Here is a 21,964-nt window from a genome sequence, read left to right as displayed (position 1 = left end):
TCCCAAGTACCTGGGATTACAGGTGCCCGCCACCACACCTGGCTAATTTTTGTATTTTTAGTAGAGGCAGGGTTTCACCTCTACTAAAGTGGTGAAACTTTACTTGGCAAGGCTAGATTCAAACTCCTGACCTCAGGTGGTCCGCCCACCTCAGCCTCCCAAAGTGCTGGGATTACAGGCATGAGCCACCACACCCAGCCTTTTCGAGAAATCTTTATGAATATTTCACCACTTAGATAAAGAAACCCATAAGGGTAGAAGCCTCAAATCTCATTGGATGTGAATCTCTCTCCAGGACACTCTCACTTCCCTTTCTTGTGTACTTTTTGCTTTGGAATAAATCTCTGTACTTTCACTATTTTCCAACTCTTCCTTGAATTCCTACTTGCAGTCGTGTCAAGATCCTGCACACCAGCAGGAGTCGAGGTCCTATGGGCATTTGCGGACCTCCCCTAGCCTGTTAGTATCACCTTTATGGTCATCCAGCCAAGAGCCTTGTTGGCCCCATTTTAGGACCAGCAGCAGTTGTTAAGTCTCACTTTGACCTTAGTCAAAGTCTTCTCATTCCCTGAAGTTATTGCTAATTTCTTCCTTGTTCCTCAGAGCTGACTACAGCTTGAATCCCCTCAGTCACAGTGCCTCTGCTCTTTCTGGTTGGAGAGCAAACCTTGTTTGCCCTGATGAGTGACAAGTGGAGGTGGAAAGGTTTCAACCTACACCAAGTAGTTCTGGGATGCCACAGTCTTTCCTGACAGGAGGCTAATGAAGGTGGTAGGGTAAAGTCTCGTACTGTGCAGTGCTTGGCTAGCCTCCTAGGAGCACTATAACTTTTCCCAAGAAGAGTCTTCCATTTTCCCAAGGAACCAGTTGTGGCAAGACACTGACCCCAGTTGGGAACTATTTTCTCTTTCCCAGCTTTCTTTAAACCTTGCTTTCGCAATTTTTCTCTTCTGTGCTCCTTCTTCATACTTCACTCAAAAGCTCAGTAAACTTTTTGGACACAGCAAGATAGGTCTCTTATATATTGCCCTCTGGAATGCCAAATCCAGGCCTTTGGTTCTTAAGAGGTCCTTTCGAGGTCCTTGTTTATTGGCCGTGCTGAATCATCTCTATTCCCAAGTTTTACTTGATAATAAGTGTTCAGATAGATAATGCATGCTCACTGCTTTCAAATTAGGCCTGCAACTCATCCTTCTTGACTTCAAAAGCTCTCCTATTTTCAAAACCTCGGGGGCTGTGAACACCTGGGCAATGCTAGGGCTCTGGGGAAACACCTGGATTTCAAGACAGCCAGCAAAGGAAACAGGGACATTTGTCTCCCTGGAATGGCCATGGAGCTGGCAAACTGTAAGGGCCATACTCATGCACTCAGCATTTTGTAAAGGCCAGAACTGGTCCCTCTGTGAGGGAACCATACTGTTATTTCCTCCCCTCTTCCACTCTTTTTATGTCATATGAAGGGCAGGTCAAGGTCTGGGTAACTCTCTTTTAGAAAATGTGGTGTAATGGCCAGAGAACAGGATCCTAAATTTTAATACGTCTTGCAATTAGACCTCTTTTGTAAATGCCAGGAGAAAAAGACTGAAATAGCATATGTATAGTCTTTCATGGCTTTTTATCAGAACTTTATCCTTCATGGGAATTGCCACCTTTGTGGCACCTTTGCTCATACTCCTTTGGGGGAATCAAATGGGAACCAGATATCCTAGATAGTTATCCTTTTGGGATATCCTTTTGGGAAATGAACCTCCCCAGAGCCTTTCTCAGCATTCTAACCCAGACCCAGCTCTGGTACTCTCAACACCTCCCTCTCAACCCAACTCCACCTTCGACTCCTCTGTCTTCTGCTAATTCCACCATCTCCATCCCCCAGACTCCCACTAGCCTACCTCCTTACCAACCTATACACCCTTCCATACCAAAGGAACAGAGTCCTGCCAGGGTCACCTACAGTGGCACTTCCTACCTTCGTGACCATTCTAAGTTATGCCCACTTAGGGAGGTGACCAACAGGGATGCTGGGACCATTTGGGTGCATGCACAATTTTCAATGTCTCAGTGTCTGATCTAGCACAATGTAGGCAAAGGTTGGGCCATTTTCAGAGGATTCAACTAAATTAATGGAGGAATCTCAGGCTCTCTCACTCTCATTTGAGTTAACTTGGAGAGATATTCATATTACCTTGTCCATGTGTCACACCCCTCAAGGAAAAGCAGCATATTAGGGTGAAGACTCAGGCTTATGCTGATAACTTGTGGTATGGGGACTCAGCAGTACATTGTAGGGACCACATCTGTGCCTAATAATGACCCTAATTGGAACTACCAACAGGGCCAGACTGGTCTAAGAAAAAGAAATCATATGGTGACTTGTTTAGTGGAGAGAATTAAAAAAAAAAAAAAAAAGTACCACTAAACCTGTGAACTATGACAAAATAAAGGAAACAAGGAAAGGATGAAAACCCAGCTTTGTTCTAGAGGTGCCTCGTGGAGGTCCTGAGAAAGTATACTAATATTTACCCAAGTACTGATGCTGGCCAAATTTTACTAGCAACATACTTTATTAGCCAGTCAGCACCTGATATCAGGAGAAAACTGCAGAAATTGGCTTTGGGATTCCTAACGCATATTCATCAAGTACCTGATGTGGCCTTCAGGGTATTCAATAATGGAACAGGGCTGAAGAGGATGAAAGGACCTAGTGGTAACAGACGGTGGGATAGATAGCAGGCCCAAATGATAGCAGCTGCTGTAAGTGGTACCCTGCAACCTCAGGGTCACCCAGGGGGGCACTTCACCCATGGACCAGCGGGCCTAACAGCAAACCTGCCGGCAAGGATTGCTGTTTCAAGCATGGGAAACCGAGACATTGGAGCAAGAACTGTTCCAGCCAGGGGAGCCCTACCCAGACCCTGTCCTCACTGCAAGTAGGAAGATCATTGGAAAAGGGATTGCCCTAAACTCCTAAGGGAGAGGAGAACGCCCAATGCCAAATGACCATAACTGAGGACTGACAGGGCTCAGGGTTCCTGGCAGCTCCCACGAAAGGCCTGGTCATCACAATTGAGGAGCTCTGGATGACTCTTGATGTGGCAAGTATAAATATTAATTTACTGGCCAGGCAGTGGCTCATGTCTATAATCCCAGCACTTTGGGAGGCTGAGGTGGGCAGATCAGGTGAGGTCAGGAGTTCAAGACCAACCTGGCCAACACAGTGAAACCCCATCTCTACTAAAAATACAAAAATTAGCTGGGCATGTGGTGCACACTTATAATCCCAGCTACTTGGGAGGCTGAGGCAGGAGAATCACTTGAACCCAGGAGGCAGAGGTTGCAGTGAACTGAAATTGTGTCACTGCACTCCAGCCTGGGTGACAAGGCAAGACTCCATCTATAAATAATAATAATATATTTCTTAATTGACATGGAGGCCAGTTGCTCTGTCCTAAATGGCCACTGTAGGCTTCTATCCTCCAGAAGCTCCACTGTGTACTTTACCCTTGAACTGCAGGATAGAAAACTGTATGGTAACTCATGAGTTTCTAGTTATGTGAGAATGTCCTACTCCTATATTGAGATGGGACTTCCTAGCCATCCTTGAAGCCACTTTACATTTATCAGGCCCTGAGGAGCCATTCTTACTGGCAATGCCTGGTTTTTCTAAGCCAGCCTAAAAAAAAAAAACTGATTTCTCACAAAATAAGATCTCAAGTAGACCCACAAGTATGTGTCTACTCAAATGGTCAGGGAAATAACAAAAGGCTTTATCTTCTAGCTGAACATAGACAAATATGCACAGTAGAACCCCATGGCAAAGCAACTCATGCTCAGTTAGTGATCATCTCATTAAAAGACAAAAATAATTTCCCATACAAGTGTCAATATCCCCTCAAACCAGAAGCCAAGCAAGGACTCCAATCTCTAATTGAGAAGTTTATAAAACATGGCCTCGTGGTTCTATGTCAGTCTCCTTGTAATACTCCTGTCTTCTCTGTTCAAAAATTAAATGAAGAATTTCATCTAGTTCAAGACTTATGAGCCATTAATGAGGCTGTAATTCCCTCACATCCTATGGTGCTAACCCTTATACCATACCTATCCAAATACGGAGAGACACCAATTGGTTTACTGTATTAGATCTTAAGAATGTTTTCTTTTGTATTCCTTTGCACCCTGACTCTCAGTATTTGCCTTTGAGTGGACTAATCCTGAAACTAGTATTACTCAGAAGTATACCTGGTGGTACTGCCTCAGAGCTTTAGGAACAGGCCTTACTAGTTTGAAAATGACTTGGCATGAGTATTAAGGAACCTGGAGCTAGAAAATGGAGCCATATTCCACTATGGGGATGACATCCTCGTATGAAGTCCCACTAAAGACGACTCAGATAAAAATCCCATTCAAGTCCTAAATTTCCTGGGAGAAAGAGGGTATCGGGTTTCTCCATCCAAGGCCCAGATTTCCAAACTGGAAGTAAAATATCTGGGGCATATCCCAAGCCTAGGAAACCAGATCTTGTCTGTTGAGTGAAAGGAGGCTGTCTTAAAGGGGTGACCTCCACAAATGAAGAAGCAACTCAGAACTTTTCTAGGCATGGCAGGATTATGCAGGACTTGGAACCCCCAGTATATGAGGCCCTAACAATGCCAGACCATGAACCACTCAAATGGTCGGGGAAATAACAAGAAGCTTTATCTTGTAGCTGAAGAAAGAGGGGTTTGCACAGAAATAAACCGTACCTGATGTTCTTATATTAATAATTCAGGATTAATTAAACTGCAAGTTTGAAAGATTTACCAACAGGCTACCTGGCTACATCATTTCAATAACCCCACCACTCAAACCATCTGAGACTCTGTCAAAGAATACCTACCAAGTGTGATCTGGTTCCTACATTTCCTGGGACCTTTAATAGCTACCTTATTACTACTAATCTATGGTCCTTGCTTGTTTAGCCTCTTTGTAAAGTTTGTGTCTTCTAGGTTGCAACAGTTCCATGTCGAAATATTGGTCATGCAAGGATTCCAACCAATTCCTGCCTCAGATTGAGACTCTCCTGATGACTCACCCCTGGAATCCTAAGACTAGGTAGCTGGAGACTCCCATTCCCTTTCCAGGCAGGGCCAACACCCCTAATCATCAGGAAGTAGATATAGAAGACTAACCTCCTCCTTCATCAACACTTAAGAATAAGGAATGGTGTTTTACTCCGTTCTCATACTGCTACAAAGATACTACTGGAGACTGGGTAATTTATAAAGAAAGGACGTTTAACTGACTCACAGTTCTGCATGACTGGTGAGGCCTCAGGAAACTTACAATCACGGCAGAAGGTGAAGGCGAAGTAAGGCATGTCTTACATGGTGGTAGGCAAGAGAGACAGAGGCAGGGAACTGTCAAATACTTGTAAAACCATCAGATCTCATGAGAACTCCCCTCACTATCACAAGAACAGCATGAGAGAAATTGCCCCCATGATCCACCAGGTCTCTCCTTTAACATACGGAGATTATAATTTGAGATGAGACTTGGGTGGGGACACAGTGCCAAACCATATCAGATGGAAATCTCTGTGAGGGGAAAATGAGACAAGAATAATACAAGGTGGCTGCAGAACAACAGAATAATCCAAGCAGGAGTTTCACATGACTAGTGAAAGGAAGCTGTCAAAGTAGCTGCATATGCTAGGCGTTAAGACCCTGAAAAACCATAGTGTTGGCCAAGCTGGGTAAGACTGACTGGACTCAACATAGTGCTAGATTTGATCTAGGTTTCACCTAGGACCTCATTATACACTCATTAACATACTAAATCACACACCCACCAGGGCCATGACACTTTCAGGAACACCCATATCTGGTGTAAAAATGTGTGGCACCATAGTGCTGAGAAATCTTCACTTTTTGCAGGAATTTTCATGAATATTCCACCCATTGGTTAAAGAAACCCATAGGCCAGTTGCAGTGGCTCATGCCGGTAATCCCAGCACTTTGGGAGGCTGCAGCAGGCAGATCACTTGAGATCAGGAGTTTAAGACCAGTGTGGGCAACATGGTGAAACCTTGTCTCTAATTTTTTAAAAAAAAAGAAGAAAAGAAAGCAAACAACAAAAATGAAACCCATAAAGGTAGAGGCCCCAAACCCTGTCAGGTGCGACTTTCTTGAATACACATGCACCCCCTTTTCTTGAGTGTGTACTTTTCGCTTCCAGTAAATCTCCATTCTTTCACTATTTTCCAACTTGTTCTTGAATTCCTTCTTGCGACAGTGTCAAGAGCCTGAACACCAGCCAGGGTCAAAGTCCCACCAGCATTTGGGACGTCCCCTAGCCTGAGAGGAAAATTCAGAATTTAGTTTCGTATTTGTTAAATTTGACAGGTCTTTTAGACATCTAAAGGAAAATGATAGCAATGAGATGTTTTAGTCTAAAGCTCAGAGGAGGGGTCAAGGCTAGTAATATAAATTCTGAAGTTGTTAGCATAAAAATGGTGTTTAATACCACGCTACTAGATAAAATCATCTAGAAAATGAATATAGAGCAAAGACAAGCTACAGAGTGAAATCAGTTTCCCTGGAAGCAGAGCTTGAGACAAGGACTAGAGGCACTTGATTTACTGAGAAGTCTCTCCTCAAGAAAAACTTGTAAGGCCATGAGGGAAACAAAATGAAAAAGGGGGAAATCTGAGTAACAATATGGTCTCAGATAAAATATAGCCTTCTCCTAATCCTTGGTTGGAGCATGGTTGGCTTAGAGCCTCTGAGAGCTAAGTTGACCCACCCTGAAGCAAGGAAGCTGGGCATTCATACTCTTGAATCAGTCATCGGCTACAGTGGGGAGGAGTGGGGAATACACTTCCAGTCATTTCCTGGGAGGCGGCTCCTATTAGACAAGAACAATTCTCCAAAGGTCACAGGGATAAGCCTATAACTAGGGTACTTATGGCAACTGGGAGATGAGTAAACCATCTGATTCAAGAGATCTGGTTAGAGCATCAATGTTGGACAAAGTCAAAAATTTGTAATTCTGCATGATGAGGAAGAATCAGCAAAGGTAAAGGCAGTGAGAGGAAGAGGGAGTAATGCCCCAGAAACCATGTGGAAAAAGTATTTCAAGGAAAAGATGCAAATAAAACATCAATCTAGGAATAAATTTAATTAAAAATGTGAAAGTCTTTTTACATTGCACACTATAAAACATTATTGAATGAAATTAATGAAGACCTAAATAAATGAATGAATTTACCATGCTCATAGTTCAGAAACTTAATTTTATAAAGATTTCAATTTTCCTCAAATTGATCTATGAATTCAATGCAATCTCAATCAAAATCCCAGCAGGAGTGTGTGTGTAAATTGACAAACTTATTCTAAAATATATGGAACCACAAAGGGCTAAAAATAATAAAGAACATTTTGAAGGATTTACACAACCAGATAACATGATGTATTCTAAACTGTAGTAATTAAGAAAGTGTGGTATTGACCTATGGATAAGCAAACGGACCAACAAACAAAATATAGAATACAGAAACAGACCCACCCATATAGGGTATATGATTTATGATAATAGCAACATTGCAATGCTCTTGTAAAAGCATGGTGTTTTCAATAAATGATGCTGGGCCAACTGGATATGCAAATTGGAAAAAATCATGACTCCTATCCATACACAAAAATTATTTCTAGATGGATTGCATATCTAAATGTGAAAGGTAAAAGTATAAATGTTTTCAAAGAAAGGAGAATATTTATGCTTTTTGGGTAGACCAAATAGCTCAATAGGATTCAAATAGTTCTTAACATAAAAAAAAAAATTGGTAAGTTGGACTCTGTTAAAATTAAGAACTTCTGTTTACTAAGTGACATCATTAAGACAACAAAAAAGCAAGCCACAGAGTAGGAGAAGTTGTTTTCATTGTATATATCTAACAAAAAAAAGAAAGTTTCAAGAGTATGTAAAGAGTTCCTGCAAGTCAGTAACGAAATGACAGGCAATTCAATAGATATGACAAAAGATTCAAAAAGACCCCTCACAAAACAAGACATCCAAATGGCCAATTGACATATAATAAGGAGTTTGACTTCATTATTCCTCAGGAAAATGCAACTGAAAACCACAAGGCAATCACTATATACCCACCAAAAGACATGCACAAGGATATTCACATCAGAACTACCCTTAATAGCTAAAAATTGGAAATAGCCCATCAACGGTACAATGGATAGACTGCAGTGTATGTGTGCAATGGAATTCTATACAGTTATGAGAATGAATGAACTACAACTATGCATAAAAACCTCATGAATATCACAAACATATTGTTGAATAAAAGCACAAACACAGATGGGAATACACTGAGTTATATTTATATAAAACTCAGAAACAGGGCTGGGCATGGTGGCTCACACCTGTAGTCCCAGCACTTTGGGAGGCCAAGGCAGTGGATCACTTGAAATCCAGGAGTTTGAGACCAGCCTGGGCAACATGGCAAAATCCCATCCCTAAAAAGAAAATACAAAAATTAGCCAGGTGTGGTGGCACATGTCTGTAGTACACACCATTCTGGAGGCTGAGGCAGGAGAATCATTTGAGTTTGGGAAATCAAGGCTGCAGTGAGCTGTGATTGCACCACAGCACTCCAGCCCAGGCAACAGAGCAAGACCCACTCATAACTAAATTAATTAATTTAATTAAATAACACTCAAAAACAGGCCAAACCAATCAGTAATGTTAAAAGTCAAGATAGTATTTACTCTTGGATTGGGGTAGTGACTGAAAGGGGACATGAAAGAACTTCTGGAGTTGGAAATAATTCTATTCCTTGACCTGTAGTCTGATCACAGGGACGTGGTCATTTGGTAGAATTTCATCAGCGAAGGCACATTTCCAAAGCTTAGAGGAGAGGTTGACCGGATGTCGTTCCCTTACACTGACGCAAAGCCTAGTGCAGTTGTGGGAGAGGTATCTGCAGAAGCAGTGCTGCCACCAGGGGCTGGGGCTGTCCTGTCTGACTTCGCGTCCGAGCCGAGCCCACTTGAGCCGCAACCATGTCTGGGAATGGGATGGTTTTTTATCCAACTATGAGTAAGAAGAAAAAGAAGAAGAAGAAGCCTTTTATGTTAGATGAGGAAGGGGATACTCAAACAGAGGAAATTCAGCCTTCAGAAACAAAAGAAGTGGAGCCAGAGGCAACCAAGGACAAGGATCTGGAAGCTGATGAAGAGGACAGCAGGAAAAAAGACGCTTCTGATGATCTAGATGACTTGAACTTCTTTAATCAAAAGAAAAAGAAGAAAAAAACTTTGATATTGATGAAGATGAAGAATGTGTAAAGGATCTTAAGATTGAAAATAATGTTCAAGAACCAGCTGAAGCAGAGGATGACCTTGACATTATGCTTGGCAATAAAAAGAAGAAAAAGAATGTCAAGTTCCCAGATGAGGATGAAATACTAGAGAAAGATGAAGCTCTAGAAGATGAAGACAGCAAAAAAGATGATGGTATCTCATTCAGTATCTCATTCAGTAATCAGATAGGCCCTGCTTAGGCAGGCTCAGAAAGAGACTACACATATGAGGAGCTGCTGAATCGAGTGCTCAACATCACAAGGGAAAAGTATCAAGACATGGTTGCTGGGGAGAAAAGGAAATTTGTCATGAAACCACCATAGGTTGTCTGAGTCGGAACCAAGAAAACTTCTTTTGTCAACTTTACAGATATCTGTAAACTATTACATCGTCAGCCCAAACATCTCCTTGCAATTTTGTTGGCTGAATTGGGTACAAGTGGTTCCATAGATGGTAATAACCAACTTGTAATCAAAGGAAGATTCCAACAGAAACAGATAGAAAATGTCTTGAGAAGATATATCAAGGAATGTGTCACTTGTCACACATGCTGATCACAAAATGCCATAGAAGGACACACGATACTATTTCCCACAGTGTGAAACTTGTCATTTTAAATGTTCTGTTGCCAGTATCAAAACCGGCTTCTAGGCTGTCGCGGGTAGCGAGCACAGTTCCGTGTCAAAGCTAACTAATTTGCTAATCACTGATTTTGCAAAGCATGTTGTGGAGTTGTGCCCCAACAGGTTTGCCATCAGAGTGGATACACTTAATCTTGTTGTATTAAAAACAAGATAAGGCTGGGTGTGGTGGCTCACACCTGTAATCCCAGCACTTTGGGAGGCGGGCAGATGACCTGAGGTCAGGAGTTCAAGACCAGCCTGGCCAGTATGGTGAAACCCCATTTCTACTAAAAATACAAAAAAAATTAGTTGAACATGGTGGCACACATCTATAATCCCAGCTATTCGGGAGGCTGAGGCAGGAGAACTGCTTGAACCTGGGAGGCAGAGGTTGCAGTGAGCCGGGACCGCGCCATTGCGCTCCAGTCTGGGCAACAAGAACAAAGCTCCATCTCAAAAAAAAAAAAAAAAAAACACAAGTTAAAAAAGCTGGCAGGTTCTTTGGTGAGTGGTTGCTTGGTCTGAAATTCTTGCAAGACGCTGATGCACACGTTGTTGACATATTCATTGCCTCCTTTAACAACTGTCAGAGGAACATGATATGAGGTAAGGAGGTGCTTTTTTAAAATCGTTCATAGACTTCTGTAAAATGCAAGATAAATTAAAGTTATTATAACAGTGATTCTTTCAAAAAAAATTCCATCAAGCTGAATACCTACCCCAAGTACACTGTTTCTTCATGCATGTTGTGTTAAATCAAAGTTTACATTTAAAAAAATTGCTGAGAAGTTTTAAAAGGAGAGTAATGAGAAATAAGTATTAAATTTGTCAATATGGAAGTAATTGTTGGCCTTGGGAGAGGAGTTTCAGTGGAACAGTGGTAAGGAAAAGCTTTACTGGAATGAATTCAAGAGAGAGTAATAGGAGAGAATGTGAAGATAGCAACTATTAAAAATTCAGTTTTGCTTTAAAAAAGAGCAAAGAAATAGGATGTTAGCTGGAAAGGAATGTGAATTCAAAGGAGAGTTTTAACATAGAAGTTGTTAAGGCAAAATTGTATTCTAATGGAAAAGGCTAGCTAAATCATTTATGGGGCTCGCAAAAAGAAAATGCAGGACCCCTTGTTCGAAGAACGGAAAGCTTTTTCCTTTCTTCTACGGTCTTTTTCGCCCTAAATGTCATGGCATTTTTTATTTTTTTATTACTTCATGTTTCTGTATTTGTTTTCCATTGCTGCTATAAAAAATTACTGCAAACTTAGTGTTTAAAACATTAAACCAAATTTTTCTTCCAGTTTTGTAGAAGTTCAACACAGGTCTCACTAGGCTAAGACAAGGTTTGGCAGGGCTACATGTGATTTTGGAGGCACTAGGAGGGAATCCACTTCCTTGCCTTTTTCTAGCTTCTGGAAGCTGCCTACAATCCTTGTGTTATAGTCCTCTCCCTTCATCTTCAAAGCTAGAAATGGTGGCTTGAATCCTTTTCACATTGCATCTCTCTGACCCTCTCTTTTGCCCATTCTTCTGCTTTTAATGACTCCTGTAATTTGATCAAGCCCTCCAGGATAATTTAGAATAATCTCCCCATCTCACGGTTCTCAATCTTAATCACATCTGCAAAGTCCCTTTTGCCATGTAAATGACATATTCACAGATTCCAAGGATTAAAGCATGAATGTCTTCGAAAGCCTGAGGTCTGACTCGGTCAACAGAATAATGGTTCCCCAAAGATGTCCATGATCTAAATCCTTGGAGAGGGAGATGGGACTACAGAAGGATAGTCGAAGAGATGCAACACTGATGGCTGTGAAGTAGCAATAAGGGGGCCATGAGACACTTCAATTTTGTTGACACCTTGATTTTCATCTCATGAGACCTGTACTGAACTTCTGACTTACAGAAGTTTAAGATAAGAAAATTTTGTTTAGGCCACCAAATTTGTGATAATTTGCTATACCAGCAATAGAAAACTACTACAGTCACACTCCTTTGGGTACACTGTCTGCTCCCTGACTTGGCACACACATTGCACATGCCACTCTAACCCTTTAGGAGCCTATACTGAGGCCCACTCTGGAGTTAGAGGGCAGCAGAAGTTGCTGGGCAGGAGAATAGGAAGCCAAGAACCCATCCTGGGGAGGCAGCAAGAGACAGAATTATATGAGAGCCAAGCACACGCTCTGTATTAGTGAGTTCAGGCTATTGTAACAAAATACCATAGATTGAGTGGGTTAAACAACGGATATTTATTCCCCACATTTATTCTTGTCATCCCTAAAGATGGCCATGATCTAAACCCCTGGAGAGGGAGATAGGAGGCTAAGAAATTAAAGATCAAGGTGTGAACCAGTTCGATGCCTGGTGAGGGTCCTTTTCCTGGCTTGCAGATAGCTGCCTTCTTTCATGTCCTCACATGGTAGAGAGAGAAAGATCTGGTCTTCCTTCCTGTCTTTATAAAGACACTAATCTCATCATGGAGACCTCACTCTGATGATCTTATCTAAATCTAATTATTTCCCAAAGGCCCCAACTCCAAATAGCATCACAATGGAGATTAGGGTTTCAATATATAAATTTGGAGTGGGGGGACACATCAGTCTATAGCATGCTTCGTTGTCTCATTATACTTTACTTACAAAACACAAATCTAAATATAAAATTATTAAGTGTACAACTACAGTGGTTGAATGCCAGTTAAGTTGATCCTGCTAATGGGAATGATCCAGCAGACTGGGAAAACCAAAAGTAAAAAACAGAGAGAGAGAACAATTCAGAAGTAAAGATAAAGAGTTTGCATAGATGAGAAAGGATGGGATTCGTTTTCTTTTTCTGAGACAGAGTCTTGCTCTTTCACCCAGACTGGAGTGCAGTGGCACGATCTTGGCTCACTGCAACCTCCACCTCCTGGGTTCAAGTGATTCTCCTGCCTCAGTCTCCTGAGTAGCTGGGACTTCAAGCGTGTGCCAACATGCCTGGCTAATTTTTTTTGTATTTTTAGTAGAGACAGGGTTTCACCATGTTAGCCAAGATGGTCTCAATCTCCTGACCTTGTGATCCGCCCGCCTCAGCCTCCCAAAGTGCTGGAATTACAGGCGTGAGCCACCGCACCTGACCCAAGTATGGGATTCTATGCAGAAGTAGAAGGGTTGACCTTCAATAGGAGCATTAATGGTTTATTTCATGTAATAGGAGAGGAAGCAGAATGTATCTGTACATGTGCTGGTAAATTGTTTGATGTGGTTATGAAAGCAGGTGACAGTCCTCTTCTTATTGCTTCTGTTTACTCATTGGTATTAGAACTTTAATATCTAAAAAGGAAAGGAACGGGAAAAACGAGAGAAAGGACAGAAAAATATGTAGGTAGTTTTGAATAGAGAAAAAGTATGTAATATTCTTCTAGGAATGTTTATGAAGTGGGTAAATATAATAAGATTTCTAGAACCCTCATGAGGGTTGGTCAGTTTGAAATGAGACCAGTCAGTCTTTAGCCTCATCTCCGCTGGGAACAGATGCAGAGTAGCCAACTAGTTAGATGTAAGTGTGATGGAATTGTGCCAAGTGAGAACAGTGAAGGAAAAAGGGGCAAGAGTGTTGAAGGTATATGCAAAAGAATGATTACAGTGATGAAACATGGAATCTAAATCATGCAAGGAGCGGAAGTGAGGACATAAAGGAGTAAATAGAGTAAAGATACTAGGGCAATGGATTGGAGACCTAGTGGTCTCAAAGAATTGCTGAGGTTGGGGTATCAGAGACTGAGCTGGAAAGATAATTACAGTGAAATGATCAAATGGAGTCTGGACAGGTAGGAATTCTAGAGTTCTGGCTGTGCCCTGTGAATTCATTCACTTCTGGGGAAGTTTGGTGCCATCTGATGGCAGTTTTCAATATCGGCCTAAATATTGGGTTATATTCTGGCCTCTGATTTGCTTGGACTTTCAGAAAGCAGAAGTTATCCAGGAATTTCCCAGTTACCTTGGTATCCATTTCAGCAGCCCCATTTAGGATTTGGATTAGGATTTGGGGGAACAAACCCTCTACCTCCCTGTTTTTCAAAGAGTTCTCTGCTGTTTGTTCACCTCGTCTTACTTTCTTCTCTGTATCCCCTACCCCACAGAAGATAGCTCATATACATTTGAGAATGGGTATTGAGTCAAAAACCAGAGCCAAAGCCAATTAGATAATATCTAGATTCAAGTTACTGAAGTGTTTCTTATCCCAAGGCAGTATTGTATTTTAAGTCACAAACCTAATAAAAATGGTACAGAAGAGTTCTGAGAACTGAATACCGGAGCCCATCAATGTGTACAGGTTCAGGACATGAGGAGAAATTAGCAAAGGAAAAAGACATAGAGACCAATAAGGTAGGAGAAAAACTAAGGAAATAGGATATCCTGAAAACCAAGTGAAGAAAGTGACTCTAGAAGAAGGAAGTGATCAGCTGTGTCAAATTTTGCTGCTAGGTCTAGTAAGATGAAAAATAAGAACTAACCATCGGTTTTAGCAAGATAAAAACTAATTTTGATAGGGTTGTGGAGCAAAAGCCTCAATGGGGAGGGTTAAGAGAGAATGGGAGGATGAGAAGCGGAGGCATTAAATCCAAACGGTATAAGTCTTTTGAGTTTTGCTGTGGAGAGCAATGAAATGGGATGATAGCTAGCAGAGGAAATGGAGTTGAGTTTTTTTAAAGATGAGAGTGATAATATCACATGTATATACCAAAGGAAATGACCAAGTAGAAAGGCAAATGTTGATGTAGAAGAGGAAAATAAGAATTACTAAAGTAATACCTTTGAGTAGGCAAGAAGGAATGGATTCTGTGAGACAGAAGTGGAGGATTTGGTCTTATGTCAGAAAAACGGACTGTTATCTACAAATAATAGCAGGTAAGCAGAGTATAAAGGTGTAGATACTAGTACGTAGAAAGAGGTGGTAATGAGAGTTTGTGAATGTTCTATTCTGATTGCTTCAATTTTTCTCTTTTCTTTAGAATCTCCTGAGTTATACAACTTGAGGAAGGGAGCCATTGGTACATGTTAATTTCCATTTTTTAAATCAAGAATCCATTTTCTTCCTAGCATTTATCACTACTGTAAAAAACATGCCTATTTCTCCTTGTTGTTACATGTAAATCTTATTGGAATGGTAACTCTTGAGCAAGAATACTGTGTTTTTTCGCTGCTATGTCCCAATTAGATTAAGATGTGGGACATAGGTACCTTACCTCATAAGGTAAGAAAATGTCACTCTAATATTAAAATAAATTAGATGTTACATAGAAACACTGTAGAAATCTTTACTAATAGAAACAATACTCAGTAAAATCTATGTAAATGTGTAATTGATAGAAATTGCACTGCCTTTAAAGTTGTATCAAGAAGTTTAACATATCTATCATGTCTCATTGGGAAACTACCAATTTAAATGAATACATGAAAAATATAGTATGGGAATTTTTATTATGATAAGTCATTCAAAATGGAAGGTTGTGATAATAGCTTTTGTGGAGTTGGTTAAAAGCGAGGTTGGCTGGGACGCTCAGCATTTGACATATTACTTGGCATATCAGTGGAGCAAAACAACTATTTTCATTCCAAATAATTTGATGACGATATTTTTACCAAAAAGAAATGTTAACCAGTTTCTAGAAGAACTTCTGATTAATCAGACAGAACTATTCCAAGGGTGAAAAAGGCAATTGATTAGACTACTCACTTTTTGGGATCAGCTCTTTTTTGCACTTAATTTATGTCACCAAATTTAATTTCATGAGTGGATATAACCACCATCCTTGTGCAGATGATCATTAGAAGTTACAGTAGCAGACGTTCTGCCCACTGAAATTTATGATTGGCATTGGAATTTACAAACTAGTTTCTGTTGACTTTGGCTAACAGATATCAGTGCCCTAAAATCATATGCTTCTAGGTAAATTTACAAAATCAGGTTTCTAAATCTGTAAAACTAAATATGTCAGATAACTCCAAGCAGAGGTTTATTTGTGAATGGTGCCTCCTGGAGCTGTTTAATGTGACATCCCAACTAGCAGACAAACTAACCCCTGGAGATCCAACTGTTACCTAACAGTTACTTTACAAAATGACCACGTTTGACTTCTGATAGCCTAAGAATTTAGTATCTATTAATGAGCTAGAACTGAAAGGCAGTTATCAATGCTTTAAGGAGCATACATCCCCAATTCCTAGCACAGTACTTAAGAAGGAAAACAAAAAGACTTAGTAGTTTACTAAATTTGTAGGGAAACAAATAAGGTATGTTGTCAGCAAATAAAATGATGAATACTATTTAATATATAGTATTTATATATGTATATAAAAATATATATGATTTATACATGTATGTAAAATATATATTATGTATATATAATTTATGTATAAATGAAATAGTATTAGTATTGATACTATGTATACTCTATAAATTAAATAATATATATTATTTATATATAAATTAAATAGTATTCATAACATATATATAAACCTGATCCTGACATTGGAGAACTGGGAACACTACTGAGTGAATCTGAGAAAGTCCTATACTAATAGGAAACTAGCCTTTTTTTTTAAATGGTAACACAGCTGAAGTACCCACTTAAATGTTACTCATATCCCACATTGGTATTTGCATCAGTCAGGATATGTTAGATGATACCACAGTAATCAAGAACTCCAAATGTTGGTGGCTTTAGATAATAAAGTTTATTTCTTACTCAGGATAGAGTTAGGTGAGGATCCTGCTTTACATATTCTTACTCCAGAACTTATGCTAATAGCCACAAGGTGGAACACTGCTTACTGTTGTGGCATATGGGTTATGGTGCATTTGTCTTAAAGGCCTCTGTCCAAAAATGACATGTCACTTCTCACATTTCATTGGTCAAAGCAATTTACAAGTCACATGACCACACTTCTAAGGAGTAAGAAAGTACAATTTTACCATATGTTCAAAGGAAGATAACTAGAATATTTGTAAAAAGACTTTATGACTGTCATGATAGGAAAAAGGAGATTCATAAAGGATAGGAAGAGGAAGCATTACATTAAGACATAAACTGGAAGAAGAAGTTGCTAGTGATTCAGTGACTAAAATTGAGAAAAGGTAGATAAATATTGAGAGATGGAGTCATCAAATCAAGTACCAACAATCCAGTGAGTCAAGAGGTGGGAAATATGTCGACTCTCTTAGACTCAAAAGGTGAACATCGGCCAGGCGCTGTGGCTCACGCCTGTAATCCCAACACTTTGGGAGGCCGAGGCGGGAAGATCATGAGGTCACGAGACCGAGACCATCCTGGCTAACATGGTGAAACCCCATCTCTACTAAAAATTAAAAAAAAAAAAATTAGCCGGGTGTGGTGGTGGGCACCTATAGTCCCAGCTACTCAGGAGGCTGAGGCAGGAGAATGGCTCGAACCGGGAGGCAGAGCTTGCAGTGAGCTGAGATCCAGGCTGGGCGACACAGCGAGACTCTGTCTCAAAAAAAAAGAAAGGTGAATATCAGAGTCAAGGAGTTTTGTGTTTTATGTGATCAGGAGTGGGCCAGCGTTCTGAAAATGAGGGATGAAAAGGAAGTTAGAACTTTTTAGAGTGATGTAAATATTCTCTATTTTGATTGTGATGATGTATGCATTTGTCAAAGCACATCAAAATATGAGCTTTATTGAATATAAATTATATCTCAATAAAGTTGATTATTTAAAAAGTAGTTAGGAGGGCCAGGCATGGTGGCTCACGCCTGTAGTCTCAGTACTTTGGGAGCCTGAGTAAGAGGACTGCTTGAGATCAGGAGTTCAAAGCCAGCCTAGTCAATATAGCAATACCCCGTCTCCACAAAAATTGGTTTTTAAAGTAGTTAAGAGACTTAACATTTGTTGAAAATCTGTTTTTGTGACACAGGCCATGCTAGACATTTAAATATACATATTTCAATTAAAGCCCACAAGAATCTGACAAGTTCATAGGATTTATGGCTCAGAAGAGTTCAGTAATTTGTTTAAGAACATATAATTAGAAGGTATAAGAATCAAGATATCAATTCAAGTATTATTGACTCCTAAGCTTATGCACAAAGTTAATGCAAGAAAATAGAAAAGTTGGCCAGGTGTGGTGGCTCATGCCTGTAATCCCAGCACTTTAGGAAGCTGGGGCCAGTGGATCACTTGAGCTTAGGAGTTTGAGACCAGCCTGAGCAACATGGCGAAACTCTATCTCTACAAAAAGTACAAAAGTTAGCTAGACATGGTGGCGTGCCACCTGTAGTCCCAGCTGCTTAGGAGGCTGAAGTGGGAGGATGACTTAAGCCCAGGAGGTGGAGGTTGCAGTGAGCCAAGATCATACCACTGGACTCCAACCTGGGCAACAGAGCCAGACCCTGTCTCAGAAAAAAAAGAAAAAAGAAAAGAAAATAGAAAAGTCAGAAGACCTAGGATGCAATGTCAGTTACTTTGAGATTATGACTTGAGAAGTTGGCTTGGTGGAATAAATCTAGCCTAACCGCAAAAAAAAAAAATTAACTTTTGGTGCTTCTTGTTGTGCATTGATATGCTTTTGCATGCACAAGGCAAGTAAAACAGAGCAGCGCTTCTTAAAGACCCCTTTGAGAATCTCCTGAAAGCTAGAGAAGTCATCAGAAAATGCACATATGCACATATAAATTTGTCCATAATTTCAGAACTTCATGAACCACATCAAAGGCCAACCACAGAGGAATTCATGAACTAAAAGTTAATAAAATCAGAAGGTATATTCTAAGCCTGAATGTAGAGGCTCTAGGTATGGTGATCTTAAAACACTAAAAAAAAAAAATTTGCTGCTTAGAAGTCTGGTAATTTTTTTTTTCTAAAACATCAAATGATATTTTTATTGTTCTCAGTCAACAAGAGGCAATATGAGAGATGCAATGTGGATCTATCTCCTTCCCACCTCCAAGACAAGATCAGCAATCTAAAACCAACTTCAAGATAGTATGGCAAATTCAGGTTTATTTAGGCTGAAGTCAATGGCCAAAATTTGGAACCAATGGGGGGATTTAGGGCCCCTTAGTCAATCAATTTGATAAACATCTTTAGTATTTCTGAAGGTATAGGCCTCCAAAGACATCTGTTTAAGAAAAAGGTAAGGGGAAAAAAGCAAAGTTATTTTCCTTTGGGAGGAAGGAACTATTAGAAACTAGGTAGGGGTATCATAGCTCAGAGCCATCTAGTTGGAGATGAAGGCTGGCACCTAGTCTTGTCAAGGAAATAAAGTAGTGAGGGGATCGAAGCAAAAGTAAGAAATTATGCTCCAGGGATGTAGGAATACATGTTTGATAACAATTCTACCCATACCCAATGAAAGTAATTAGGAGACTATATTTCAATGCTAACTTCTAGGCACTCAGAAATAAGAAGCAAGGAGCAGATTACTTCCAGACTCTACTATCAGGAAGTGAGAAAACTCCAAATGCATCCCTAGACTTTGTTCTAATTCAAGCCCTAGCCAAGACTGAATGCAAAACATGGCAGATATTTTAAGGGCAGTTGAGGGAGAGCTCAAGCAAGCAGAAAATAATAAAGACCATCTGGAAAAAACAAAAACAAAAAGAAACCTGAATGGTATCAAAAGGGTAAATCACATGAGCTGACATGTAACCCATATATTCAAACATGAAGTGGACTTAAGAATCTGGAAATGCACTCCTCAGAGAGTGTGGCAGAAGGCATACAGCTCGTTCTCTGTTCAGATGTCCTCTGGAGGTCAGGTGCCACACTTGTTCAATATCAGACCTTGTCTACTCAAAGGAAGTTTTGTGGGTCTGCAGAGAAGCCCATAGCAAGCTATAACATAGTATTGTCTTTACATGCATCAATAAAATAGCAAAATAAAAGAATCAAAGAAAAAAAAAAACCTCCAGGTCAAGCATGGTGGCTCATGCCTGTATTCCCAGCATTTTGAGATGCTGAGGCAGAAAGACTGCTTGAGACCAGGAGTTCAATGCCAGCCTGGGCAACATGGTGGGACCCTGTCTCTAATTAGTCAATTAATTAATAAGTAAAAATAAACTTGGGCTGAGACGATGGGGTTTTCTAAATATACAATCATATCATCTGCAAACAGGGACAATTTGACTTCCTCTCTTCCTAACTGAATACCCTTTATTTCTTTCTCCTGCCTGATTGCCCTGGCCAGAACTTCCAACACTATGTTGAATAGGAGTGGTGAGAGAGGGCATCCCTGTCTTGTGCCAGTTTTCAAAGGGAATGCTTCCAGTTTTTGCCCATTCAGTATGGCATTGAATCTAGAACTTAAAGTATAAAAAAAAATAATAACAAAAAAAATTTTTTTTTTAAATGGAAAACAAAACCAGGCAGAAACTAAGAAAATGAATCTATGTGTTACACCTGCATATACTGAACCAAAGTCTAAACCAAGTATATCCCAAAATAAAACCCAGTCCTAAAAACTCTTTCTGGGCAGTAACAAATCCTATACAACCATAGGATTGTTAGGTATAAGGTATAAAAATCAGGATATTAATATAGTCAATTGCTATACCCGTAGGCTTCTGAGAATTCATTTAAGCATACATTATCAGTGATTATTCAATATAAGTTCTCTTTAACAACAGGAAAATAAAGCTCAGCAGAGCATGGTGGCTCATACCTGTAATCCTAGCACTTTGGGAGGCTGACGGGGGAGGACTGCTTGAGCCCAAGAGTTCAAGTACAGCCTGGGCAACATACCGAGACCTCATCTCAAACAAACAAAGATTCTTATGTTCTGGTTAGTTTGGGTTTCTTTATTCAAAGCAATAAAATTTGCAATTTTCTCCCTAAAAAATCTGCACCTATTTCGTTACATTTCCTCTTAGTTATGGTTTCAATGCTGTTGTGAATATTTTCTTTTCCATTATATTTTGTAGTGGTTATTATTGGTTTGTATAAAAAGTACTGTTTTTATATGTTGATCTTGGAGCATAGTGTAGTACCTTGCATGTGGTAAGTGACCAATAATTGTTTAATATTATTTATATGCAATGATATCATCTACAAATAATGAGTGTTATCTTTCCTTTTACTAATTCCCAAATTTCTTATTTCTATTTCTTGTTACATTACATAGTCTGAGATATCCAGCACTAAACAACAGAATTAACAGCATCTTGCTGCTAACTTAAATGGAAATGCATTGTTTGATAGTTACTATAGGTTTTGGTTCTGTTTAACAGGTAAGTTAGCTTGTTTTCCTAGTTTGTTAAGATTCTTGTATTATGTATCATGAATAAACAGGATAATCATATGGTTTTTTCATGTTTATCCACATCAACTGAGATAATCATATGTCCCCCATTAATCAGATAATATACCTACTATGTACCACAAAAGTAAGTAAATAAAAATGAGATATATAGCATAACATTAATGGATTTTTGGATGTTGGATCATTTTTGCACTACAGAGATAAATCCTACTTAGTTATGATGTGTTCATATGCTAACTTTAGTTTGCTTGTCCATTCATAAGAGTGGTCAATACACAACACCTTTTTCTTATACTCCCTTTTCTAGTTTTAGTATCAAGTTTGTACTATCTTAATAAAAATGAGTTGCGTAGCTGTCTTTTTCTATTGTCTGACTTAGTTTATATATAAGACTCACCTATTTCTTGAAAGAACAAATCTATAAAACCATCCAGAGCTGTTGTCTTGAGGCAATGTGGTTGGAGGGTGGTAGATAGTTTATCCAGGTTTACACTTTATTCTTGATCCAATTTTGGTGATTTACATATTTCTAGAAAAGTGTCTGCTCTATTTCTAAATTCACAAAACTTTTCATGCATTCTCTGATTTTTTTAAATATTCACTGAATCTATAGTTGTCCCTTTTTATTATAATACTGTTTATACATTTTCTCATCTTTTCCTCAGTCTCGCTGGAGGTGTATCTATTTTATTAAATAATCAGCTGTGTTTTTGTTTGTCTTGCTCTGTTGCCCAGACTGG

At 39.6% G+C, this 21,964-nt stretch overlaps 1 protein-coding gene and 1 pseudogene across 2 annotated transcripts in view; one reads left to right on the top strand and one right to left on the bottom strand.

Annotated features, from left to right (window-relative positions):
* The window catches only part of SLC44A5 (solute carrier family 44 member 5), a 521,995-nt gene that overhangs the window by 464,383 nt on the left and 35,648 nt on the right, over window positions 1-21,964 (bottom strand). For both annotated transcript variants that reach the window (XM_077988318.1, XM_077988316.1), the window contains exon 2: window positions 8,409-8,501. The gene's annotated coding sequence lies outside the window, so the exon portion shown is untranslated. The remainder of the gene's footprint in view (window positions 1-8,408; window positions 8,502-21,964) is intronic.
* Window positions 8,769-10,667, top strand: LOC705052 (eukaryotic translation initiation factor 2 subunit 2 pseudogene; annotated as a pseudogene).

The sequence above is a fragment of the Macaca mulatta genome, chromosome 1 (genome assembly GCF_049350105.2).
Source record: "Macaca mulatta isolate MMU2019108-1 chromosome 1, T2T-MMU8v2.0, whole genome shotgun sequence".
Classification (NCBI taxonomy): Eukaryota; Metazoa; Chordata; class Mammalia; order Primates; family Cercopithecidae; genus Macaca; species Macaca mulatta.
Note: the sequence above shows the minus strand (reverse complement) of the source record. Positions and strands in the feature narration are given on the sequence as shown.